This window comes from Diceros bicornis, chromosome 8 (assembly GCF_020826845.1).
Source record: "Diceros bicornis minor isolate mBicDic1 chromosome 8, mDicBic1.mat.cur, whole genome shotgun sequence".
In the NCBI taxonomy this organism is placed as follows: domain Eukaryota; kingdom Metazoa; phylum Chordata; class Mammalia; order Perissodactyla; family Rhinocerotidae; genus Diceros; species Diceros bicornis.
The window spans coordinates 36,117,400-36,137,272 of NC_080747.1; the positions used below are offsets into that span (position 1 = coordinate 36,117,400).

Below are 19,873 nucleotides of genomic sequence, written 5' to 3' on the forward strand. Positions count from 1 at the left end.
ATGATTCAAAATTTTATCCTGGCTAGCTCCTTCAGGATATAGAATTAATAAGATTCACAATAAAATTGGAAGAACATGATGGAAATGTAAACATGGAAAATGATTTTGTAACATTTGATAATAATGAATTTTTTTCTACCTCCACAGACTCAGTACTGGTTTGCAGGTTTATAATTAAAAAGTTTTTACTATAAACTAAATCTATTCTGATTAGAGAATAAAACATATATAATGTATACTACATCCACTTAAGAGATGTTTATGCACGAGATTACACAGATAGTAGTGGTGGTGCTGAAACACAAATCCAGCCTCTCATCCCATTTAAAAGGCCTTTTCCATTATGATTCTCAGTGGTGAGAAGCGCCAAATGCTGGAAAAATGTGTTCCAATGAAGCGAGGACAAGGATCAAAAGTGAAAGGCAGTGAGACAACTAAACTGAGAGACATGGAGACTCTTGGAAGGATTGTACTAGGAAATAAGGAAGTAACCATAATCAGGAACAGATTGTGGCAATCTTTAGATATTAGTCTTAAAGGCAAATACTGAAGGCTAATTTCCCAATTTGTACATTCCTCTCTATGCGTCAGTCACAAAATTTCAGGCTATCAAGAAAAATTATATGCTACTAAATAATATCTGAAAAGATTAATAAAACTTCCCAAAGTATCCAAGTGAATTGATATATGGCAGGGCTAAATATTGCTAACCCTAGGACTTAGTTTTTATTTCCTTTTGTTCTTTTGTTGTGCATAATATATTCTTTGTAAGCACTAAAAATCATGTGAAGAAAATATATCATGTTGGAAGTAAAACTTAGGGTAAAAATAGCAGTGATGGAACTAGAAATTGACGATTTCTTAACACAAGAAATAAGGCTTCCTAAAAAGTTTTGTTTTCAAGGGTTCCTGAATATGATAGTTAATATTATGTGTCAACTTGAATGGGCCTAGGCATGCCCAAATATTTGGTTTACCATTATTCTAGGTGGGTCTGTAGGGTGTTTCTGGATGAGATTAACATTTGATTCAGTAGAGTGAGGAAAGCAGATTGCTCTGCCTAATGTGAGTGGGCCTCATCCAATCCACTGAAGGCCTGCAAAGAACAAAAAGGGAGAGTAAGAAAGAATTCACTTTCTCTGCCTGATTATAGTTGAGCTGGAGCATCAGTCTTTTCCTGCCTTCAGACTCAAACTGAAAAATCAGCTCTTCCTGGGTCTCAAGCCTGCCAGCCTTCAGTCTGGTACTTATATCATCTGCTTCCCTGGTTCTCAGGCCTTTGGACACAGACTGGAACTATACCATCAACTCTCCTGGGCCTCCAGATTGCTGGCTGCAGATCCTGGTACTTCTCAGCCTCCATAACCCCGTAAGTCAATTCCTTATGATAAATTTATGATAGATATAGATCTATAGAGATATAGATATATAGATAAATACATATAGATAGAGATATATAGATAGATATAGATATAGATATGGATATAGACATAGACATAGACGTAGACATAGACATAGACATAGACATAGACATAGACGTAGACGTAGACATAGACATAGATATAGATATAGATATAGATATCTCTAGTGGTTCTGTTTCTTGTGAGAACTTAGACTGCTACATTGAGTATCTTATTTGCCTGATTATCTGATGCTTATAAAAGATTGATTAACACCGTTATTCTACTGAACTTTCTCAAGCCTTTTATTGGCCTAAACGCCTGAATTATTTTTAAATGATGCAAAGAATTAAACAGTGAAAGATTCCGTCATTACAGAATTTTTCCTTTTCCATCACCTGGTGTATTGTTTTTTTACTAATCTAATGAGTTGTGTAGCTGAAGTAACTTTACCAGACTTGACTGATATTTTGTTAGCTATGTATTTAGTCCCAAAGAGCTAGGAATAGGCATAGTTACGGTTATACATCAGAGATGACTCAAGGCTTCTCTTGATCCCTCCTACTCATTTGCCTATGGTGGGGTAACTGCCCCTGTCTCTGGTTTTCTCTCTTACATAGGCTGGCTGGTCACACAAAGGGCTGTTACAGCTGCCTAAGCTGAGCCACCAAGATCATCTCTTCTTTGGCGTTGGAGACAAATACGTGTTTATTCTATTCACTGACTGGTTTCATCTTGCTTAAAATGACCTTACCTCACTATCTGGGTGGTAAGACACAGAATATCAAGGATTATATTTGAGTTAAGATAGAAAAGAACAAGGAAGCCATTTATCCAGCTTAGTGTTTAGGTCTCAGACTTCTACTTTTCAAAGATTTCAAAGAAAAAAATAGAGAAGGGAGAGAGAGAAGGAGAGAGGTGAGAATTCGAGGTGATCTGCCCTAGCTTCCTAGAATTTGGGGTTTAAATACTGCATGGTAATAAATTATTTATTTCCTTGTCTTTGTCTTTTCTGCATGCTCATCTCTTAGACGCCTTACATAATAGGGGATCTGGTTCAGCTCAGAAAAGTTTATTCATATTTTAGTTAAACATGAATTGGGCAATTATTATTATAAGTAAACAAATCAAGGCATTTCAGGAATACTGCATATGAACAAGTCTGAGTCTCAGAAAGGAAGATAATTGACCTCAGATAGTTTAAAGGAAAAGATTTAATAGAACTTATGTCATTTATGTTCACATTCCATTGGTCATGTACGAGCATATAGCAAAGCCTGAAATCAATAGTATGGGCAAATATATCCTACCTCAGGGAAATGTGGCAGGGTTAGGAAGGAAAATGATTATAAATGAAAAATATAAATAACTTCAAACAGTTCCCACTTAATTTTTTCTATTTGCTATCATAAACAATGCAATGACTTGTAAATATGTCCTGGTTCCCATGGCCAAAAGTTTATTTTGGGCGTATACACCTAGATTTGGAACTGCTAGACTATCAAGTATGTACCTCAATGTACCAAATGTATAATGTACCAAAATAATGTTGTTTTATTTTCCAAAATTGTTTTACCAATAACACCTTCATCAGTTAGTTGTCTGCCTTTAGTTTTTTTTTTTTTTTTTTTTTTTTTGTGAGGAGATCAGCCCTGTGCTAACATCCACCAATCCTCCTCTTTTTTTGCCAAGGAAGACGGCCCTGGGCATCCGTGCCCATCCTCCTCCACTCTATATGGGACGCCACCACAGCATGGCTTGCCAAAGCAGTGCGTCGGTGCGCGCCCGGGATCCGAAGCAGCAAACCCCGGGCCGCCGCAGCGGAGCGCGCGCACCCAACCACTTGCTCCACCGGGCCGGCCCCTGCCTTTAGTTTTTGATCAAATGATGGGGTAAAAATGATATTGCATTTTTTATTTTATTTGAATTTACATGAATATATATCAAGTTGATCATCTTTGAAATATTTACTGCCCTTTGACAAATTGATTGAAAGTAGAAAATGTTAGAGAGTGAGGAAAGTTTTTTTAAAAAGTGAAAGAATAAGAATTTAGTAAGGAATTTTAAATGGCTAAATGATGATATTGTTGGCATCTATTTTTGTAAATTTTGTAAATAATTGATCTCTGCCTAATGGCAAAGGATGAAGTCCTTTTGAGTGATTTGGCTATATTATTTTAAGGAAAAACTGTGGCACAGAGTGCCAGTCAGGTTCTAGTTGCTAAAGAAACAGGAGGGAACTAACAAATATCACAACAAAGTAGCTTACCTCCAAATAAAATTAATAATAAAATATGTGGTATGTAAATGGTGACAAACATTCAGGAAAAAAAGTAAACCAAAGAAGGGAGATAAAGATCTGGGGATAGAGGTAGGAGTAGGGACTCACAAATCAAATAGGCTCTCAAGGACAGCCTGACTAATTCATGAAAACCTCTGAAGAAGGGAAAGGAGTGAACAATTTGAAGATGTGAAAGAAGAACATTCAAAAGGTAGAGACAGCATGTGCAAAAACCCTGAGGCACAAATATTCCTGGTGTGGTCAAGGAATAACAAGGCTGGAGCAGATTGCCAGAAAGGAAGAATAGTAGATGATGAAGTTAAAGAAATAATGGTGGTCAGATTCCACCCATTGAAAAGAATGTGAGTCATACTCCAAGTGAGGTGAGAAGACTTTGGAATATTTTGAGCAGAGGAATGACTTGATTTGACATATATGTTAACAGCACCTCTCTGGCTATTGAAACATACTGTAGGAGTACAAGGGTAGAAGGAAAAAAAAAAATCCAGAAGAATATTAAAATAATGCAGGGATGTGATAAGGGTAGTTTAGACTAGAGGTAGCAGTGAAGGTGGTAAGAAGCGGTCAAATTACAAATATATTCTGCAGGGAGAGCCAACATGATTTTTTGATGGATTGGACACAAGATATGATAAATAGGAAGAAGCTCAAGTATAATTCTAGGTGTTTAAGCCTGAGCAAATACAATAACGGAATTGCCTATGGTGAACAACGGAAAGATTGAAGGAGTACACTAGGTAGAAATGTTACGAGTGTGTTTTTACTTTTAAAATATCTCTTAGATATTCACGTAAAGATATTGTAGAGAGTTGGTTATATGCATCTGAATTTTAGAGCACCAAATTATAGGAGAGTGAGTTAAATAGAGAAGAAGCCCAGGACCTCCAACTTGGGAAACTCTAAGAAGTTCAGGAAATGAGGAGGAACCAAGAAAGAAAACAGATTCAATGACCAATGAGATGGTGGACGATTCATTAAATTTTACTAAGACTTTTAAGATTATTGAAGAGTCAAGTAGTAATCTATATTATACATCATGGTGAAAATCGTCTGATTTCCAGTTGTTTTCTGAATTACTAGTATATCCTTAAACCTAAGGATCCAGAAAACTTCCTCCCTCTTTTGGCATCTTTATCCTATCTAATTGCTTGTTATACTTGCTTCCCCTCTGCTTTATCCTTCTCCTCCACTTTCTCCCTCACTACGCAGTGAAGTGATTCCTTTTTGTCTTTTGTCCATGCCTTCCTTTCCAACTCTAGAAAACTCTTTCAAAAGCTATTCATTTGCTTTTGTGTGTGTGTGTGTGAAGAAGATTGGCCCTGAGCTAACATCTGCCAATCCTCCTCTTTTCGCCGACGAAGATTGGCCCTGGGCTAACATCCGTGCCCATCCTCCTCTACTTTATATGGGACCCCCCACATCATGGCTTGACAAGCGGTGTGTCTGTGAGCGCCCGGGTTCCGAACCCGCAAACCCCTGGCCACCGCAGCGGAGTGTGCGCACTTAACCGCTTGTGCCACCCGGCCGGCCCCATCATTTGCTTTAATTTATTTGTTGGTATAGAGTCATAGTTTATACCTCCTTCAAAGTACTTCTGGAGAGTTGTTTTTGTTCACACACACATGTTTATCTCCAATTATATCTATTTTTATTTTTGTATGAACACAGAAACACACATTTTACTTCACAAATTACTTTTAATCTGCTAGTTTAGATTTCCTAGAGACAACTTTGCCTCTAACACGAATCAAAGCACTGCCACTGTACTTTGCCTCAAGAAAGCTTAGTGACATTACTTTAGATTTAATGAAACTTCATTGCCTCACTGCCCATCTATGGCCTGCATATGAAGCTCATAAGTGTAATTTTAGTGTGTGGACTCTCCACTGCTTATTATGTAGAGAAATGGCCTTGCCTTCCTTCCTGTTGTCTGTTATCCTCTAGCCCTGAGAACTTGCAGAAAGATGACATTACTTCATCTTCTTTCTCCCACCTTTTCCCCATTTTATGTACCCTACAACTCTACTCTTATATTCACCATTCAAACATATTTCCCATTAGGGATAAATCTTTATTAAAGCCTAAGATTAAGTAGAGGTGAAAATGTATATCCAGTAATTTTTGAAAATTTTAAAAATACCTGAATATATATCATGTTTTGTTGTTGGGGATTTCGACTCTTAGTGACCCTGTGTACAGCAGAGCTGAACCCTGCCTGGTCTTTTTGCACCATCCTCTCATCTTCTGTTGCTATATTAGACAATTCTCCACTTTCCTGGCCTATTTTTTTGGAAGCGGGTGCCTAGATCTTTCTGCCTAGTCTGAAAGCTCCACTGAAATTTGTCCACCATAGATGACACAGTGGCATAGCTTTCAGCATCACAACAACACACAGCCACCACAGTATGCAACTGACAGACAGGTGGTGTGGTTCCCTGGCTGGGAAAGGAACCCGAGCCGTGGAGGTGAGAGCCTTGAATCTTAACCACTAGACCACCAGGGCTGGCTTACATATCGTGTTACCACTTAGGTATTTAAGTGTACCAAGCCTTCTCAATCATTTGGTCCAGGGCTGTAAAAAAACGCATCCATTTATTTTTCTTCCATCATTTATTATGAGATTCTATGACTAGAATTGTTTATCAGAACATAATCTGATACTTGAATTTGAGAGAATCATGATCATTTGCCTTGTCCTCTGTGTTGACCCAAAGATTTAATTTAAGGGTAACAATCAAAGTGCAGGTGATTTCCTGGAGATTAATGATCATTCAGGAGGCAGCCATGTCCCTGGGATGAACATCTAATCATTAATCCTACAGAAATATAACATATAAAAGTCATCACCACCATCAAATGGCAATTCTTTTTTCTTTCAAGTAAGTGCTTACTTTATTTCAAGTTGATGAAAGGTCCAAGATGGGCATTCTGTAGGCAAAAGAGCTCTATTAACTTACTAAACAAGGAAATATCAGATAAGAAAAAAAACCCTGGGCAGGTGGTATAAATTTGACTCAATGGAAAGGAGTTTGAAATTCTGAGCAAAGGTAAGTTAAATGTTCTCCATCGCCAGCCATTCTTATATGTTTGGATCACTGCTTATTTTCCTAATCAATGCGTTATTAATCAAAAAGTGCTTTAATTCTTTATTAGATTTTATCAGATTCAATATGTCTTATCCAAAATGTCTTCAAATTGCCAGTGGAAACTTTGGGAGTAGGTTTAAGCCAACTTCTCCAATAATAGTCCCTTTTTCTGAATGACTAGCAAGTTGCTGTCCTGAAATTAGAGGTGAAATCAAACTTTTATGTAGCAACGCTAATATTTTCAGGTAAAAGTATAAAACCACATACGGAAAATTAATTAATTCTTTCTTTTATTCAACATGTGTCTACTGAGCACCTACTAGTGCCAGGCACACTTCAAAATATAGAGAATAGAGCTGTGAGAAAGAAAGACACATTCCTGTCCTTAGGAGTGTCTATCATTGTGAGGGGAAAATGGACTAAATAAGAAATATGTGAATAATATATGAAACATTGCCAGAGAATGAAAAGTGCCATGTATAAAATCAAATAGACAGTGATTTAGGGTGGGGTGCAATTTTACATAGGGAGTTCATGGAAGGTTCTCTGAAAGATATTTGAGTATTCCTAAAGAATGTGAATGAGCCAGCTATGTAAAGATATGGATTAGAAGGTTGCAGGAAATGAGAATAACAAATTCAAAAGCCCTAAGATAGTAAAATATTTGGTATCTTCAGTAAATATAAAGAAGTTCAGCTGGCTGGAACAGAATAATCAAAGAGAGAATATTGGATATGATTTCAGATGGACAGACTGGGGAAGATCGTTTAAATCCTTGCAGACCACTTTAAGGAGTTTGATTCTTCTTCTTAGGGTTATGGCAAGCCACTGGAGAATTTTTTATAAGGTAAGACAGAAACTGATTTCCTTTTTAAAAAAAGATTTCTCTGGCTGCTGACAAAGACTTAATCAAACTCTGGGCAGACTGCTCTGATCCATCTTCTCACCTAGACCTCAACCTTGGCCTGTAAAAAGCACAGACTCTCAGCACAAATGATTCCATTCCATCCCCCAACACACACACATACACAAAGGTTAAGAGACTTGAGCAAACACTACCATAGTTTCTAACAGCTCAAAGCTGCTTCCCTAGAAGCATGACTCCAGCCCCCTTAACTTTCTGTTTGGGAAAGCTCAAGGCTGCCAAAAGAATTTACTGTTTGTTCCAGCCAACACCTGAAGATAGGGCCTCTGTCTCCCAGTCTCTTTGGGAGGGTAATAGCCTAACTTCAGTAAATGCCAGGTAGTGAGCCCAAATGGCCTAATCACATTAACCAATCCCCCTTCCCGCTTTTGGAGAATTTCCACTTCCCTGATTCTGCTCAGGCTCCTGCTGATCCCCCTCCCTATTCCTTCACTCTCCCTTTAAAATGCCCAGTCATCTCTACACAAATTGGCGTCTAGTTCACGCTGGACCCTCTACCCTGTTGCAATAGTTATTACTGAATAAATCTGTCCTTACCGCTTTAACTAGTATCTGGCTTTGTTTATCTTTGACGCTGCTTGAAGAGTAAAATAACTGTAGGGGAGTAAGAATTGAAATAGTGAGACAAGTCAAGAGATTAACGAAGTAGTCTAAGATATTGTATTGGTAGAGTTATAACAGTACAAGTGGTGAGAAGTGGTCAAATCTTGCTGTATTTTGAAGGCAAACTGTGGTTACCGTGGGTGACAGATTGGATCAGGAATGTTAGTGCTTTTATTTTTTTACCTAACTATTTTCATTGTCCATAGAAATTTTTCACTGAATGGATAATATTTGTATTAAAGTATAATTTGCATATAATTAAATATGCAGATCTTAAGAGTAGACTTTGATGAGTTTTGACAAATAAATAGACCTGTAACTCACACTCTTATCAATATATAGACCATTCCCACCACCCTTGAATGTTGCTTTGTGCCCCTTTTCTTCCCAAACCCCTAAACCTAATAGACCACTGTTCTAATTTCTTTTACCATATCTTAACTTTGCCTGTCCTAGGACTTCATATAAATTGAATCAGAAAGTACATACTCTTTGTACATGTTTCTTTTTACTCAGTATAATGTTTTTGAGATTCATCCGTATTGTTGCATGTATTAGTAGCATATTTTGTTTTGTTACTGAGTGTTATGGACTGAATCTTCCAAAATTCATATGTTGAAACCCTAACCCCCAATCTTATGATATTTGGAGGTGAGGCCTTTCAGAAGTAATTAGGTGAGGTCATGAGGATGGAGACTCCATGATGGGATTAGTGCTCTTATAAGAAGAGGAGGAGACAGCAGAGCTTCCTCTCTCTGCCATGTGAAGACACAGCAAGAAGTCGGCCATCTGCAAGCCAGGAAGAGGGCCTTCACCAAGAACCAAATCTGCTGGCACCTTGATCTTGGACTTCCCAGACTCCAGAACTGTGAGAAGTAAATGTCTGTTATTTAAGCTACTTAGTCAATGTCAATTTTATTATAGCAACTGGAGCTACCCAAGAAGATCCTGAATATAATTATGTTGTATGGACTTAACACAATGTGTTTATCCATTCTTTCCTTGACAAACTTTTGAGTAGTTTCCAGTTTGGTGCTTTTATGAATAAAGATGTTATAAACATTTTGTATAAGTCTTTTCTTGGATATATGTAAATTTTTCTTTTGCAAATACCTAGATATGGAATTAGTAGGTCATAGGTCAGATGTATGTTTAACCATATGAGAAACTACCAGAATGATTTCCCAAGTGGTTGTGCAATTTGTCATTCACTAACAACGTATGAGAGTTCCAGTTGCTCCACATACACAAACACATAGTGTTGTCAGGCTTTTCAATTTTAGCCATTTTTGTGGAGGGAAAGGAGTATCTTATTGTGGTTTTAATTTGCATTTCTCTGTTGATTAATCATATTGAGCATCTTTGCATGTACTTTTGAATCATTTATATTTCTTTATTTGTGTAGTGCCTAAATATATCTATTGCCTTTTTTATTCAATTGCTGTCTTTTTTATCATTGCATTGTAGGAGTTATTTATATATTCAGAATAGAAACCTCTTGTCAGATCTATGTACTACAGTCATGTTCTGTCAAAAAAATTTGTGCCTATTCTAAGATCATGAAGATATTCCCTTCTTTCCTTCTAGAAGCTTGCTTCTTTTAGCTTTTACATTTAGATCTGTGATCCATCTCAAATTAATTTTTGTCTTTAATATGAAATACGGTCAAGCTTTATTTTTATGCAGATATTAAATTTTTCTGTACCATATGTTCAAAGAACTTTCCTATTCTCACTAAATCACTTCAGCAACTTTAGTAAAAAAATAAATTGATCATGTAATTGGGATCTATTCTACACTCCCTGTTTTCTTTTATTGATCTATTTGTTACATTTAATCCAATAGAACACTGCTTATTACAGGTTTATGGTAAGTCTTGAAAGCAGTATTATAAGTCCTCTGATTTAATTTTTTGTTTTCTAGTCAATTCTTTACTCTTCTGGCTTAGGCACAACTAACTCTCTTGACCTTCTCTCCCCTCTGGGAGGCATATCCATGCATGACATCTCCACTCTTCCTAGCAGAAAGACCCACACAGTCACTCTGTTTCACTTGTAAATGGGAGTATACATCAGGGCTGAAATCCTTTCACATGTAACCACTCGGGTAAGAGAGAACAATGTCTGCTCTCAGTCATATTTCAGCAGGCACATCTGAGCATAGTGGCCTCAAGATTTAGATGCACAAACCGATATCTATTTTCTGCTTTACTAATGATTTTTACTAATAATATTACGAAGGTTAGAACCCTATATGGGAAGAGAGGTAAGTTGTACCATGATTCCTCTCTCCCCATTGAAACCATTGCAGAATGCAGTAGCAGGTTTTTAACTATAACATAATTTTTAAAACCATATTATAGCAAGCTTACCCCAGAAACCAACATAAAAAAGAAATAATAACTTTTATATGAATATCATGTAATTTTTAAAACATTTTGTGGCTTCCTGCGTAGTTCTAGTCTAGCCTTAATTGAAAATCTAAATTCAGCTAATTAGTTTTCAATAGAAACCATAGGGAACCCCTGTTGAGAATATTATAAAACTTTATTTATTCATTTATTTGCAAATGCATATATAGAGATGAGACTGGCTTTGCTGTTAGTAAGATAAGCCATTTTTGACAAATATTTAGTCTGGGGAATAAACTAAAGAAAATGCATTTAACTCACCTCCAAACAGACTGATCTTCAATAAACAGAACACTGAAACCCTAAAACACTACCATCACCCACTTGGAATATAGCAGGCTGCAATCATCAGCAAAATGCAGATATGTATTTCCAGCCCATAATTTGGGCATCATGGCACTTTTTGAATGCACCACAAACTAGAGGGAATTAATATTCTGCAGCAATTGTGGCCATGTATAAAGAACTACCGCTGCAAAGACGAAAGCCTATAAAACAGATGAAAAGATAAATGTTTTCTGAACTTCTAAAATGCTTAGATGGGTTTGGTGATTTTTGCATCTTCTGAATCCAAATTTTCTATTCATGAAACCATCAAAATAATATGATATCTTTGACAGGTTATAGTCAAAGTTGGCTGAGAATAATGAAGTGGAATGGAGACTGACAGAGATTCTGTCATATATGGCCACCGGGGAAACAGGTAGTATAGATAATGGGAATCTTTAAACTCCTGAGGTTAATTTTAAACAATATGTTTCATGTCCATGTTCTCCTTCTTTTAAATCTATGTCTTTTATAAGTGCTGCCAAATTAAATGATTGGTTTCCACAAAGACGCCCTGACTTCACTCACCCTATCGTGAAAGTGTTAATGAACAATGAAATGGTGATAGAAAAAGCAGCAGAGGGAATAAATAAGCTGATTGGGACAAAAGATCATGTTTTGCTTACTCTATTTGCTCTTTAAAACATAGATTATTAACACCGTTATAATAAAAACTAAGGCATAGAACGCATCTCGTCCTATACGTTTTTCATCTGGCTTTCGATGATGCATAGGACTTAGTGAGATTGCCTTAGTTTATAATAATAATAACCCTTATACAGCCCTCAAAATGAGACATGTGTTGTGTAATGTGCTTTGCAAGCATTATCTCAGTCAATCTTTAAATGGTAGAACTGTACAATGTAGGGAGGCTAGAGTATAATGTAATGATTAAAAACCTATCCTAGAGACAGATACATGAGTTAAAATCCCAGGTCTTCCATGTGTTAGCTGTGTGATTTTGAGTAAGTTACTTTAACTGTCTTTTTCTCAGTTTTCTCATCCGTAAAGCAGAGGTAAAAATACTTGCCACGCTGGGCAGTTATAGGATTAAATGAATTTTTACATAAAGAATGCTGAAAACATGCCTAACATACAATAGGCCCTCAGTAAATTATGTACAGATGCAATAAGTTGGATCCACTTATAGGAGTTAATTATAATTCTCAAGTTTGCACAGGTAGTTGGTGGTAGAAATAGACCAAAAACACAGATCTGATTTAAAAATGAAAGTCCACCTTGAATTAATGCCCTGTACTGTCATTCTCTCTCATCTAGTAAAGCATCTAAAATAATGTCTGACATAATTATATTCATTGAATGCATTTATAGAGTAACGATTCAAGAGAAATGAATGATTCTGCCATACCAGTTTATAATGGTATTTAAGCAAGGAAGCCCTTGGAAGTATTCTATGATATTTTCAATAATCTCAAGCCAACTTTTAACTCATAAATGATAATAGCTTTCTTCTGTAGAAAACCTGTCAAGTAACTCATTATTATTATCTTATAAAGGCCAATTAATGTCTTTCTTGTTCATAGCCTGATAATGCTCCAACCAAGAAGAGGGCACTTAGAGAGAACCCTTGGACTAGTTGTCAGACCAAGGCTCAATCTTCACTCTGGCACTAATCAAATTTGCTGCAAGTAACTTTTTTTTCCCCTAAGAACTATTTCTTCATGTATCATAGACTATTTTAACTAGACTTTCACTAAAATCTGTTACAGGTTCTTCCAAATGCATGCCACTAATATCAGGGGACACAGGAGGGGAGATGATGGCAGAGCATGCAGCTCTTCTGGCAAAATCACCCAGATCACATTTCTAACCCAATGTGTGTATCACTCAAGTGCCCATGTGTAACAGGAGGACGGCGAAGATATGTCAAGTAAATTGTCTGATATCAGTCTTAGATAAGACATAGATAACGTAAGACAATGGTTATGTTCATAAAAGATGTCATGTATTCTCACATTTATAAAAAGCTTCCATTTAAAGTATATATTATATATGTATTTACAAAAATCCCATAAAGGGGTGATTATTACCCTTTCTTTACAGAAAAAGGAAACAGCACTCTCAGAAATTTCAAGATTTCATATAATAAGAGTTATAGTAAATATTTAAATTACGTCTTTCAACTCTAGGTCAGGTATTTGTTTACTACACCATAGCTGGCTGTTTGTAAAGTTAGCACGTTCCAGCTCTGTAATGTTTTCCATCTTTTTTTATTCCTTTTTTTACTTTTAAAAAAAGCAATAAAAGTTTGGAGTCTATGCATCCTTGTTGTATAAAATAATATGACAATCCAGAAGTTTATAATGAAATAGGAAAAAATATTCTATAAAGGTTAGAGTGCGGATGGGTCCTGGTTCGGATTGGGGCTCTATCACTTGCTGGGTCAGTTTGGTCATATCACTCAACTTCTCTCTGTCATGATAACTTCATCTGTGAAACAGATGATAACTGCACTTCATCTCCCAGGGCTTGGAGAACTAAATGTTAATATTTTTAATGGACTACTAGTAATCCCTCAATAAATGCTAGTTGATATTGTTATTACTGCTGCTGTTGCTGTTTAAACATATCCAAACCAAACTGTCCATTATCATCTTGCTTATAGAATCTTCACCACGACCACATTATATTTTAAAGTACTGTACTGTGTAACCAAATAGAACACAAAATGTGCAATCAAATAAATAAATAAAATTCACCTCCCCCAACAAAAATGCCTTGATATATCCAAAGATAGGAAAACTCATTTGCCTCATCTGTAATGTAAAAATTTTCCCCTAAAAATGTCCAAAATCTTCTGACAAAAATAATTTTAAAAGCCTCTATATTTAAGAGAACTACCATATAGCATAGTGCCTGTAGGTAACAATACTATATTATATACTTAAAATTTGCTAAGATCTTATGTTAAGTGTTCTTACCACAACAATAACAACATTAAGGATAAAAATAATAATAAAGGGCACATCAGGAAACTTTGGGAGGTGATGGATATGTTTACAGCCTTGATGGTGGTGATAGTTTCATGCAAACTTATCGAGTTGTATACATCAAATACATTCAGCTTTTATATGTCAATCAAACCTCAATAACATGGTTTTTAAAAAAAGAATTCATATTATTAGATGAAGATTTCATGGATAGTGCAAATATTGGCAAATATGATGGGATTTTGAAACTGGCCAGTGGGCAATTACGTGACCTTATTTTATAGGGGAAAATATACTTCATGCAGAAATGCGTGGTAAAACTTTGTAATGGATTGAAAATAATTCCAAGAATTACAAGGGCGATTCAAAATAGAGCATCAAAATATTCACAAAAGAGGGGCCAGCCCAGTGGCCTAATGGTTAGGTTTGGCGTGTTCTGCTTTGGCAGCCCGGGTCTGGTTCTTGGGCCTGGACCTACAGCACTCGTCAGTGGCCATGCTGTGGCAACATCCCACATACAAAATAGAGGAAGATTGGCAACAGGTGTTAGCTCAGGGCGAATCTTCCTCAGCAAAAAAAAAAAAAAAATCACAAAAGATTAAAAATTGACTAATTTGGAACCAAAGAAAACCAAGTCTTGTTTTAATGTACCATTAATACCTTTCTAGTCTTCATTAAGTACTGATTAAAATAAAGAATCACAGACTGTCTATGCTGCTGTGCAAAGCTGTGTGACAGAAGCATGGCACTTGGATCACAGAGACTGTAAAATGAAACCCCAAAGTCTTTTCACTAACAAAATAAATATGAACATAAGGAAATACAGCTATCTTAAATCTGATAGACCATAGAACATAAGAGCGTAAAACATTTTCTAAGTTGTGAAATGTGATTTCACTTCCATTTGTCCCATGTGTAATCATCACACCTTCTATACGATGGTGAAAACTAGGAACAAAGATACATCATTGAGTCAATTTATGTTACCCACACCCACACACACACACACACCACACCAGACAGATAGTGCTTGCATGTTGTGACATTGGAAAAGTGTTTCCTACTATAATTTTAAACAAGAATCCTATAGAAAATAATTAACCATTGTTCCTGTTTGAGTCTTCCAAGATAGGAAATTGATTGAACTCTTTATTTCTTGCTAAAGATTCATATTAGTGTCCACCAAGTTTATATTTCTAAAATGCTTATATAACATTCCAAAAAAGGTCCCTTTTACGTAGTTCATTCATATATTTGAAAATGTGTATGCCTTGGGTAATTAGGATAAATGAAAGATGTAAATCATTACTGATTCTCACAAAAAATAATTTCCAGCAGAAATACAAGTTTTCTCATACCCTGAGACACTATTACTAAAGCTTCTCAATAATCATCAGGTTGAAAGAGATCTTCTGGACCGTCTACTCAGTGTCTTCAGTCATGGTGTTCCCTAAATTATCCTGCACTAACAAAAATGCAAATAATCATTACTGAGACCTGATTTATTCAGAGAAACTTATTTGGTAATATGAGTGGTCTAGTTCAATGTTGTACATAAACAGCACAAAGTTTCATAAATTAAGAAAGTCTTTAATTAACATTTAAGAAAACAGCTTGTTGTCAGCTAAGTGCATTATGGCATAAATCTACAATGAATAATTACTTACTAGTTCTAACGATGTTAGGTACCAATCCTCTGCCAACCTCTTCAATACATTAATGTATAATATTACTAAGAATATAACTATGGCCCTATTAATACTCTTATACACGGTTAGCGTATAAGACTAATTTCTAAATCCCAAAAACGTTGTTTGGTGGTGATAAAACAGTAGATGAAACTATATCTTATTTCTTCATGACTCTATATTTAGCAAAATGACTTCAATTTAAAAAAAAAATTATAAGCAATGCTAGTGGCTTAAATGGCAGGTTATTTATTTCCAAAGAGTTGAAGTCACCTGGGAAACCATCACAGTCTACAGTTGGGACTTGGCAGCTTAGGTATTGTATGATGAAATGTAACACGGACAGAATATGTTTACAACCTCTTCTTTGGGGAATTATGATCAGGAAAAAGAACACAAGTGATTTCTTTAAACTTCCAGGAGCATGGCGTATCTGTTCTGTATTCACCTGGCTTTAGCAAACATATGCATACAGAAATTAGTTGACTAGTTAGCAAAGTTTGTACAACACAATTTGCATCTATGATGTCAATCTTGGCTTTTAATAAGAAGAAAAGCCCAAAGAGAAAAAAGTGAGAAAGGGCTAGTTAAATTAGGATGCAGTTTTCCTCTGATTTGTTATTCCTAAGGCTACTGCTCAAGCATATATTGAAACATATTGTGTTTATATATTTGTACTAAAGACCTCACTCTGAGGAAAGTCACTCATTTTTCCTGATTTTGAGTAGGAATAGGAAGGCACTGTATAGTAGCAGGTTATCAGAATGGCTTCTGATATTAAACCTCCCTCAGCATCAGCTGGAAATTTAGGTAATTGACTCTTCGGAGAGAAATGAGAAGAACTGAACCTGCGGCACACCACCTGGGGAGTGAAACCTCATTAGGAAGAGATGCGTTTACAGAGGGAGACATGACCAGGCTGGATCAAGTTCTGGTGCTTTTGAAAATAATGCAGAGCCAAGTGAATGGTTAGAGTAGAAGGTCAAATTTTTCTATGTTTAGCCATTCTGGCTTGTGTTAATTAATAAGAAATGTTCTGTAAATACACATTCTTAATTGCAACTAAATTAAATATTCATTTGTAACATTTGCTCTAAAAAATTGATTTCTTAATGAGTATGAAACGAATAGGTCATACTTTTAGTGCACACAGAACTCTTTGTAAAAGGAACTAACCAAAAATAGCATTGGTAATTTTAGAACTTTATAAATATACAGAAGTGTTCTCCGTGAATACACAGGTTTCCTGATACTGTTAATAGCCTCTTAAAATATACATTTCTAAAAATCAGAAACTCTTTTGTTTACTCTATAAATATTAAGTGTAGTAGGTTGTTTCACCTGGTATGCTGGATTTGATCAAACTTTCTATGTAATTGAAATAGGCATATACCAGTCCTGGTGCCTGCATTGTCCACAACTACTTTAGAGAACAATTCCCTGTTCTCATTCTTGCCACTCTGCTAAATATTCCCACAACCAGCCATCATAATATTTCTAAAGAAAAGCATAAATCAGTTGATGCCACTTATTTGTTCAAATGCTCAAATGAGTTTCCATCTAAAACAATTAAGAACCAAAGTCCTTTCCACAGCCGAAAGGCCCCTCTACCTTTCAGAGCTCATTTTTTATCAATTTTCTGCTACTCTCTGCTCCAACACTGGTGTCCCTTACTGACTCTCAAACTTTGCTTGCATGCTCACATCACAGGACACCTAGAACGCCATTCCCCCAGATAGTTATATGACTTTCATCTCGTCCTTAATGTCTCTTTCCAAATGTCACTTTATCAGAGAAGTCTTCTCTGATTACCTTAACAGTAGTGGCAACCTTATCACTTTTAATACCTGTATACTGTTTTATTTCTTTTCCAGAGGACCTATTCCCTCCTGACATATTGAATATTTATGTGTCCATTTGTTTGTTGTGTGTCTCTTCCCTCTTAAATATGACCAACATTAGGGCAAGATTTTGTCTGTTTTGACCACAGCTGCAACTCAGAGTCTGGAATAGTATCTGGTATATAATAGGCACTTAATAATTTTTATTGGACAAATAACTGAGTGAATAGATTTAAACCCAGCTTAAGACACAACAATTTTTATTGGACAAATAACTGAATGAATAGATATTAACCAAGCCTTTTTTCCACACTAACCCTCCCCTCTCTGAACATCATTGATGAGACGAGGAGCTACGTAATCAAAGGTGGCCAATCCATAGGACAGTCAGAGTCCTAGATAGGACAGAACACATAAAACTCACATAGTCTAGTTGTATTCTATCTAATTTTAAAATTTGACCTAGCAAATATCAAGACAACCAGGCAATTAGTATTAGGGGAGAAAGCTGGAGAGATGCTTTGAGAGGGTTGAAGTACAATGGAGACTATGTGGGGTCATAGAGAGCCAATGTGGTGAAGAAGCAGAAGTCATGAGCAGAGCTGAAGATAAGCTGAGAGCCATGAGCACACATCACAAATGAAAGACATACACGCATCTTGTCCTTATAATGCCTCCATTCCTCGGGTGTTTTCAGTTCCATGCGCAATACAATCAAACAAATATTTTGGTATCCATACACAATACCATTAAGCAAATATTCATTCTTTTCTGGTTAACTCAATGAGATGCTTCCTTCCTACACACACAAAAAAAAATTTAAAAAAAGAAGGCTGTAAACCAACTTTTCCAAAATTACTATTAATAATAATTATAAATGCCAAATGAGCCTTACTAGAGAATTCACGGGGAATAATCCACTACTTATCCAAATGTATTCTTCAGAATTTCTGTAGACCCAGATTTTTGTGATGTGACGGCCACAATATGGTGTAATTTCATTCAGTGTTGTAGGCTTTGGTATTGTAACTAGATATGAGTTCTTGTTATTTAACTCACAAATAGTAGAATCTTGTGTAAGTTTTATATTTGTGCCTTGGTTTATTATCTACAAAAAAAGAAGATAATGCTATTACATTATGGTATCTGTTTGATTATAATGTACATTGTTTGACATACTGTATATATATAGTATACACATACATACACACACACACTGTTCTCTGAAGAGTTAAATAATATTCTCTCTCTGTCTCTCTCCTTTCTCTCTCTGTCTGTGTATGTGTCTGTGCTGTATCTATGAGAACTAACAAAAAAAGAAATTAAGGTAAATTAATCAGTTTAGAAGTGACTCTAGAGACAAATATTTATGGATTTGAAATCTTGATGACTCCTCATTATAGCCTAAGCCTTATCTTTTCTATGATCTCAGGTCTGTCCATCAGTGCAATCATTTCTGTCCATTGAGTTTGTAGGGGGGTATCTTAGTCAGCTCAGGCTGCTATAAAAAAATACAAAAGACTTAAACAACTGACACTTATTTCTAACAGTTCTGGAGGCTGGAAAGTCTGAGATGAAGGTGCCAGCAAATTCAGTTCTTGGTGAGGGCCCTCTTCCTGGCTTGCAGACTGCTGCCTTCTTGCTGCATCCTCACATGGCAGAGAGAGGAAACTCTGGTGTCTCTTTTTCTTATAAGGGCACTAAATCTTCCAAAGTCTCCACCTCCGAATACCATCACATTCTGGGCTAGGGCTTCAAACATAGGAATTTGGTGGGATACATCCAGTCCATGACATTCCACCCCTGGCCCCCCTAAATTCATGTCCTTCTCACACACCAAATGCATTCATTCCATCCCAATAATCCCCAAAGACTTAACTTGTTCCAGCATCAATCTTAAAGTTCAAAGTTTCATCTAAATATCATCTAAATCTAATACGGGTGAGATACAATTCATCCTGAGGGAAAATTTCTCTTCATTTGTGAATCTGTGAAACCAAACAAATTATGTGCTATACAACCGTGCGACAGGCATAGGATAGACATTTCTATTCCAAAAAGGAGAAATAGAAATGAAGGAAGGGGTTATGGGTTCCAAGCAAGTTCAAAAGCATGGCAAATTCCATAAGATACCAAGGCTGGGGAATAATCTTCTTTGGACCGATGCTCTGCTCTCCAAGCCCACTGGGGTGGTGGCATCACCCCTCCGGCTTGACCCGGTGGCCTTGCCCCTTTGGCTCTGTGAAGCAGTCCCACTGGTCTCTGCAAGGGATCTGCCTTCTGAAACTGAGGAGGAAGCGGCCTTGTCCTCTGGGCCTGTGGTGGGAGTGGCAGTTCTGA

General features: G+C 36.4%; 1 long non-coding RNA gene across 1 annotated transcript; it reads left to right on the forward strand.

Annotated features, from left to right (window-relative positions):
* Nucleotides 1-1,279: 1,279 nt before the first annotated feature.
* LOC131409578 (uncharacterized) lies at nt 1,280-9,372 on the forward strand. The gene is made up of 3 exons (XR_009220957.1): nt 1,280-1,369; nt 7,602-7,635; nt 8,968-9,372. It is a non-coding gene; the product is annotated as an uncharacterized LOC131409578 (long non-coding RNA).
* The last annotated feature ends 10,501 nt before the right edge of the window (nt 9,373-19,873 follow it).